The sequence below is a fragment of the Sapajus apella genome, unplaced genomic scaffold (assembly GCF_009761245.1).
Source record: "Sapajus apella isolate SASKATOON/1434 unplaced genomic scaffold, GSC_monkey_1.0 scaffold225, whole genome shotgun sequence".
Classification (NCBI taxonomy): Eukaryota; Metazoa; Chordata; class Mammalia; order Primates; family Cebidae; genus Sapajus; species Sapajus apella.
In genome coordinates, this window is record NW_022437165.1 from 388,858 (window position 1) to 396,394 (window position 7,537).

Sequence of the window (7,537 nt, forward strand, 5' to 3'; positions counted from 1 at the left end):
GGTTTAAAGTAAATTTATCTTACTCTCCTGTCTCCCCGAATTTTCCCGAAATTTTCTTCTTTCCTGTCCTTCGGAATCCCTTCCATTTCTCAGTAAAAGGACAGGACCATCCACCCACCTCTCCCAAAGCCGAGCTTTTGGATTTATCCTCGCTGCCCAAATCCCTCCTGAAATATGAAAGCGAAACCAACTCCTGAACCCTCCGGCTGATCTTGGGAGACAAATGCCCGCCGGAGGCCGGGTGCTCCTCCCCACCTGGCGGACCGGATTTCAGGCGCGTCCTGGCGACCGTCCCCGCTAGGGACGCCGCGCTCGCCGGGTGCGGGGCGGGGTTCCGGCCGCAGTGGCACCCGCCCAGCCCCCGGTCAGGGAGCGCCTAGAATCCGGAAGTGCCGAGAGCTAGCAGCGCCGAATCGGGGAGCGCCGGGAGGCGGCCGGGTCCTCTGGCAGGTGCGTGGGCCCCGCGGGGTGGGGGGCCGCCAGGGGTCCCCGTAGTTCTGGCCAGGAAGTGGCCCGCGCGCCCCGCGCTGCGCCTTCCCCGCCCGCGGCTGCGCCCTCTGCCCGCGCGGCATCGGCGCTGTAGGCCTGACCCGGCTGCGGGGCGCGGGGTGGGCGCGGTGGTGCAGCCCGCGCCCTCGGGGACGGATGTCGCGGTGGTTCTGCTCTGCCCCGCGGTGCACCCAGGTGACGAGAAACTGGGTGGGGTGAGGGGCGCCCACCGGAGCCGGCACTCACGCCTGCGTCTCCGGACCCCTTGCCGTGCTCAAGAAAATGAGCTATTAGCAGTAGAAATCGGTGTTCCTTGTTTCCAGAATGCCAAACGGCTTTCTTTCCTAAAGAAAGAAGGTGGTTTGGTGAATAATCGGGATTATCTGACCTTGTGAGTCACGGGGAACACAGTGATAGAAACAAAGTTGAAAACCTCTAACTCACTTAAATAATTCCTGCGGGGAGGGCCGAATGATTCACCCAGGGATCGAGTTGGTAGATCTCGGCTTCCAGAAAACCAAGGCGCTGCCAAATATTCAAGCCCAAGCACTTTAGATTCTGGACTGCTGAATGACAATAATTATATGACAATATCCAGGCATAGTGTTATGATAAAGTGGAAACTCCCTCTCAGTATATGCGTCATTTGACTTGATCATTTATTAAACATTTATTAGGTCCTGTCTGTGTGCGTAGAGCTGCTTAATGCCACGTAGGAGTGGAATCAAACTAGTACCTTTGCTGTTTAGGGGTTTAATAATCCTATCAGGAAGGTGCATTACTGATGCCATTTGAGTCCAAAACGCACATAGTGTCAGAAGGCTTTCTGTAATCCTGGGCTTTGATTGATGCATGAAATAGTTTTTATTAAGCAAGCTTTTATTGAATGCCCCCTGTATATCAAAAGTGATCTTAGTCTTCGGTGACTCATTTCGGAAGGTGGAGGCTCTAGAATCAGGACTGCCCAGAAAAGGACTCCTCGGGGTTTTCCAAGAGGAGGAAATGCTAGTGGGGCAAAGACCTGTGAAGCAGGAAGCCACCTGATTCCACCTAGCCAATGGTTTATAGATAGAGCAGCCAGGAGTTTGTAAGGAGGCCTGCTGAGGGCGTCTTGGGAACTGGGGCTGGGCCCTGCTATCTTTGGATGGAAGACACTCCGTGAGTGTTGTTTTGGGAAGAAGCTGGGAAGGGGGACAAGCTGGAGTGACCGTGCAGATTTGCCTTAGAGGACAACCAGCCCCTAGCCCGGTGTCTGCCACGGCTCATGTGTAGGTAATTGGCGCTGATGAAAATGTGAACTAACTCTGTGTTTAGAGAACACTTTGAAACAAGGAAGAACTGGTGGCACATGTCGGTTAGGAAGCTGTTAACCCAGACGGAGCCTGACATTTTAGAGAGCATAGAGACGAATCTGTGGAAAGAGAGAAGTCAAGGCGTGACTTGAGATTTCACAAAACCCAAAGTGTGTCTTTCCATACCTCCCACGGAGCCGCAGGTGCTAAGAACAGCCCAGAGATTTATGTTTAAAGTGTTTGTACTCTGGCCCAGGCACCACAGCTCACACCTGTAACCCCAGCACTCCGGGAGGCTGAGGCAGGAGGATTGCTTTGGCCCAGGACTTGGTGACCAGCCTGGACAACATAGTAGACTCTATCTGTACAAAAATTAGCTGGGCGTGGTGGTGCAGGCCTGTGGTCCCAGCTACTAAGGAGGCTGAGGTGAGAGGATCCTTGGGAGAGAGGTTGAGGTTGCTGTGAGCTGTGACAGTGACTGCACCACTGTACTCCAGCCTGGGAGACAGAGCCAGACCAAGTCTCAAATAAAATAAAATGTGTATGCTTTGATTTCACAACTAAAATGGTTAAGATGGTAAATTTTACCTTCTGCACATTTTACCACAATTTTTTAAAGGCTAAAAAAATGTTTATACTCCTTGATTCACTAATTCCACTTCTGGCCATCTACTTTAAGAAAACAATGACAGAGATTTGGCCAAAAAATATATGTGCAAGCATTCTATTCCAAGTGTATTTCTAATAGTGAACACTTTTAAATAATGAAATATCTGATGACTTGGGGAAGGATGAAATCAATGCAAAGCTTATGTAACCACTAAAAATACCTTCAAAGCATATTTAGTGGCATGGGAAGCATATCATTAAAAGCTAAATAAGCTGTGAAAATGAAAGTTCTATTTTAAAAAAAGTTAAATAAGAGCAACTGTCTATAGCATTAAATACAGAATATTAATAATTTAGAAAATAGAATGATACAAGAAAGAAGAATACCAGAAAAAATTATTAAAATATCAACAGTGGGGGGGCTGGGTGCAGCAGCTCACGCCTGTAATCCCAGCACTTTGGGAGGCAAAGGTGGGTGGATAACTTGAGCTCAGAAGTTGGAGACCATCCTGGCCAACATGGTGAAACCCCGTCTCTACTAAAAGTACAAAACTTAACTGGACGTGGTGGTGTGTGCCTGTAGTCCCAGCTACTCAGAGGCTGAGGCATGAGATTACTTGAACCTGGGAGGCAGAAGATGAGCTAAGATCATGCCACTGCACTCCAGCCTGGGTGACAGAGCAAGACTGGCTCAAAAAACAAACAAAAATCAACAGTAAGGTGTTTTTTAAAAACAACTTTATTGACCATAATATGTACAACTATTATGTATCAAAAAAATGCTATTTAAAAAATGTATTGGGGTACAATTTACATACCATTAAATTCCCTGATTTTAATTGTACAATTCAATAATTTTTTTTTTTGAGATAGGGTCTCTATTGCCCAGGCTAAGTTTACAGTGGCATGATCACAGCTCACTGTAGCCTGGACCTCCCAGACTCAAGTGATCCTCCCACGTCTGCTGAGTAGCAGGGACCACAGGTGTGTGCCACCACACCCAACTAATTTTTTTATTTTTTGTAGAGATAGGGTTTCGCCATGTTGGCCAGGCTAGCCTCAAACTCCTGGGTTCAACTGACCCACTCTGCTTGGTCTCCCAAAGAGCTAGGGTTACAGGCATGAACCACATTGTCTGGCCCAGTTCAAAATTTTTAATAATTTACCAAATTGTGCACCGTTATTGCAGTCTAGTTTTGAACGTTTCCATCATTTTAGATGCTTTTTATTTTTTCTTCATAGTGATTAACTTTTAACATGAAAAAAATTGTTCAAACTTTGATTTGGTAGTTCTACTTAAGTATTATTTTCTAAGTTGGTTGTAGAAGATGCAAACAAGGCCTTGCAATGTAAGGATGTTTATCATAGCTTTTATGATACCAAAAATTCGAAATGATTTAATTTTCCAACAATAAATCATTTACGGTCCCTATCTGATAGCCTCTATTAAAAATGTTTTCCAATAATATTTAATGACAAAAGATGCTGACTGATAATAGCAGGATAGGTATTATGTGTGTAGTGTGATTTCAATTTTGATTAAAAAATATATATAGTCTGTGGCTGAGCATGGTGGCTCATACCTGTAATCCCAGAACTTTGGGAGGCCAAGGCATGCAGATCACTTGAGGTTGGGAGTTTGAGACCAGCCTGGCCAACATGGTGAAACCCCATCTCTAGCAACAATATAAAAATTAGTCAGGCATGGTGGTGGGCACCTGTAATCCCAGCTACTTGGGAGGCTGAAGCAAGAGAATCACTTGAACCCAGGAGGCGGAGGTTGCAGTGAGCCAAGATCGTGCCACTGCACTCCAGCCTGGGTGACAAGAGTGAAACTCTGTCTCAAAAACAAACAAAATATATATACATATTATATCTATACACACACATATATATAGTCTGTTATAATACATAGACCTAGAAAAAAGCCCGGAAGAAGAACATAAAACAAGATGCTAACATAGCCCTAGGTTTTGAGATTATTATTATTATTTTTTTTGCTGCTATACGGTTCTGTATTTTTCAAATTTTTCAATAGTGACCATAAATCACTTTTCCAAGAAACTCTTTTTAAACAGGTTAGAGGACTGACCACATCCAGGACCATCTGAAAGAAGTGGACTTGAGCAGCCACTCCATGTCAGCCAGCCTTGGCCTGCATAGGTGGGGGTGCAGTATCACACAGAGACTGTCCTGAAAAGTGTTTTGTCTTGTTTTTAATTGTCACAGATTACAACTAGCATAGATTAACCTAAATAGTGTGGTGAAATCTCTTTTACAGTACCCCTCATTTCACCCTCCTGTCTAGGTGCAGATGCTAATTAGTGAATGTAAGAGGCAGTGAACAAATGAAACTTGTACATGCTAATGTTGTGGAAAGGCAGAATTGCATCAAGAGACTTCAGTTTAACCCAACCTCAAACGAAAGACTAAAAAATATGAATCCCTCAAGTGTTCATTCATTGTGTCCTGGATGGGGGATACAGCATGGGGTGAGGAAGGGCTGAGGTCCCAGGGAGAGGGACTATAACATATAACAGCATGTGTCAAGACTTGGAGGACCAAGCTGTGAGTTTCTTCCTCCTGAAGAAAAGGCCAGCGTGGCCAGGAGGGAATGGGACAGCCACTGGCCTTGAACCATGATAAGCAATTTGTGTTTTATTTGAAATGTAATTTTTTAAAAATGAAGATTCCTCCAGGTACAGTGTGGAGAAGAGATTGAATGCATGTGCAACAGGAGTGGTAGCCAGGCAAGATAAGAGGGCATGAGCCAGGGTGGCAGCAGGAGGGACAGTGCTATGGATGGGGGCTGTATCACCAGCTGTGATGGAAGAGATACAGCCGGCAGAAGGGGGTGGGGGTGCGGCAAGTCAAGAGTAGCACCCAGTGGTTGTCTCCAGCTGAGAGGGATGAAGAGGTCTAGGCTGAGGACCTGGCGCCTCTGTGGTGCCAAGGAGACCCAGAGGTGAGGTGTCAGGGAGGCAGTGGCATTGTGTCCTCCATTGGAAGCCCAGGGAATGGGTACCGCCATCCAACACACACGGAGCAAAGGTACTAGGTGGGGCAGGGCCTCCGGCCTGTAGGAGTGGGAAGTCCAAGGGCAGGCGGAGCAAAGGAGAAACGCGGAGCCCAATCGCGCTCAGAGCGGTGGGCTTTGGGCGACTCCGGTTAGTCCCCGGACACGCGGGGCCCACCGCAGAGAGCCTGACCAGCCTGCCCAAACTAACACAGGACCCGGAACGCGATCCCGAAACTAACACAGGACCCGGAACGCGATCCCAAACTAACACAGGACCTGGAACTGTGATCCCAAAACTTACACAGGACCTGGAACTGCGATCCCAAAACTTACACAGGACCTGGAACCGTGATCCGCAAACTAACACAGAACCCAGAACTGCGCTATCTCCAAACTAACACTGGACTCGGAATGCGATCCCCAAACTTGCACAGGACCCAGAACTGCGGTCCCAGACTGACACGGACCCGGAACCGCTATCGCCAAACTCATTCAGCACGTGAAACCGTGATCCCCAGCCTAACACAGGACTTGGAACTGGTGTCGCCAAACGGCAGCTTACTTTGCAGGGAGCCTATTAGACGTGACTCCATGCTTTTTTTTTTTTTTTTTTTTTTTTGACACAGGGTCTAGCTTTTTTTGAGACAGGGTCTAGCTTGGTCGCCCAGCCTGGAGTGCAATTGAGTGATCTCGGCTCACTGCAACCTCTGCCCCCCCGCGTTCAAGCAATTGTCCTTCTTCAGCCTCCTGAGTAGCTGGGACTACAGGTGCCTACCATTACACCCGGCTAATTTTGTATTTTTAGTAGAGGCAGGGTTTCACCATGTTGGCCAGGGTGTCTTGATCTCCTGACCTTGTGATCTGTCTGCCTCGGCCTCCGAAAGTGCTGGGATTACAGGCGTGAGTCACCGCCCCGGCCTCCTTGCTTTTAAAAATTGACAAATACCAATCTGGGCAACATGGCGAAACCCTGTCTCTATTAAAAATATAAAAAATTAATGGGGCGTGGTGGCGCCCGCCTGTAATCCCAGCTACTCGAGAGGGAGGCTGAGGCAGGAGAATCGCTTGAACCCTGTGTTAGTCCAAACCTCACCATTTTGTAAGCTCCCGCTGTTTTGCAGACCTTGGTCAAAGTGAAGCGTTTCTTGGTGGTTCGAGGGCTGAGAAGCATCCTTCCTAACCACCTGACCACAATTCCAACAGAGCCTCATCTAAAGAAACATCCCTATCATATCTCACTGGGCAAAGGTCCAGGAACATCATGACGACATCCCGCCTATAAAAGGGCCAGAACCCCTATTCAGGGTTACAAATCAGTACAAATCATGGGAACATCTTATCAATATCCTGCCAGGCAACGAGCCATGCTGCCCAGACCCCTCTCGCTCATACCTGTAAGTACCCACCAGCCTGTAAGCAGGGGTGGCTGTGGCATTAGGTTGGTCCCCTGTACGTTTTGGTTTTGTTGTTATTGTTTTGTTTTGTTTTTTTGCAACAGAGTCTTACTCTGTCACCAGGCTGGAGTGCCGTGGCTCGATCTCGGGTCACTGCAACCTCCGCCTGCCAGGTTCAACTGATTCTCCTGCCTCAGCTTCCCGAGTAGCTGGGACTACAGGTGCGCGCCACCTTGCCCCACTAATTTTTGTATTTTTAGTAGAGACGGGGTTTCACCATCTTGGCCAGGATGGTCTCGATGTCTTGACCTCGTGATCCACCCACCTTGGCCTCTGAAATTGCTGGGATTACAGACATGAGCCACCGCGCCTGGCCTGTTTTGTTTTCTGAGACAGAGCCTTGCTCTGTTGCCAGGCTGGAGTGCATTGGGGAGATCTCAGCTCACTGAAAACTCTGCCTCCTGGGTTCAAGTGTTTCTCCTGCCTCAGCCCCCCAAGTAGCTGGGATTATAGGCTCCTGCCACTGCACTCAGATCACTTTTGTATTTTTAGTAGAGATGGGGTTTCACCATATTGGCCAGAATGGTCTCCATCTCCTGGCCTCGTGGATCCACCCACCTCAGCCTTCCAAAGTGCTGGGATTACAAGCATGAGCCACTGCACCCAGCCTTTCTGAGACAGGGTCTCCCTTTGTCTCCCAGGCGGGGGGGCTGTGGCGGATCTCGGCCCACAGC

General features: G+C 48.2%; 1 protein-coding gene across 1 annotated transcript in view; it reads left to right on the forward strand.

The window, feature by feature from the left end:
• The first annotated feature begins 296 nt into the window (after window positions 1-296).
• The window catches only part of PARP4 (poly(ADP-ribose) polymerase family member 4), a 94,829-nt gene continuing 87,588 nt past the window's right edge, over window positions 297-7,537 (forward strand). Inside the window, exon 1 of the mRNA XM_032271184.1 lies at window positions 297-450. The gene's annotated coding sequence lies outside the window, so the exon portion shown is untranslated. The remainder of the gene's footprint in view (window positions 451-7,537) is intronic.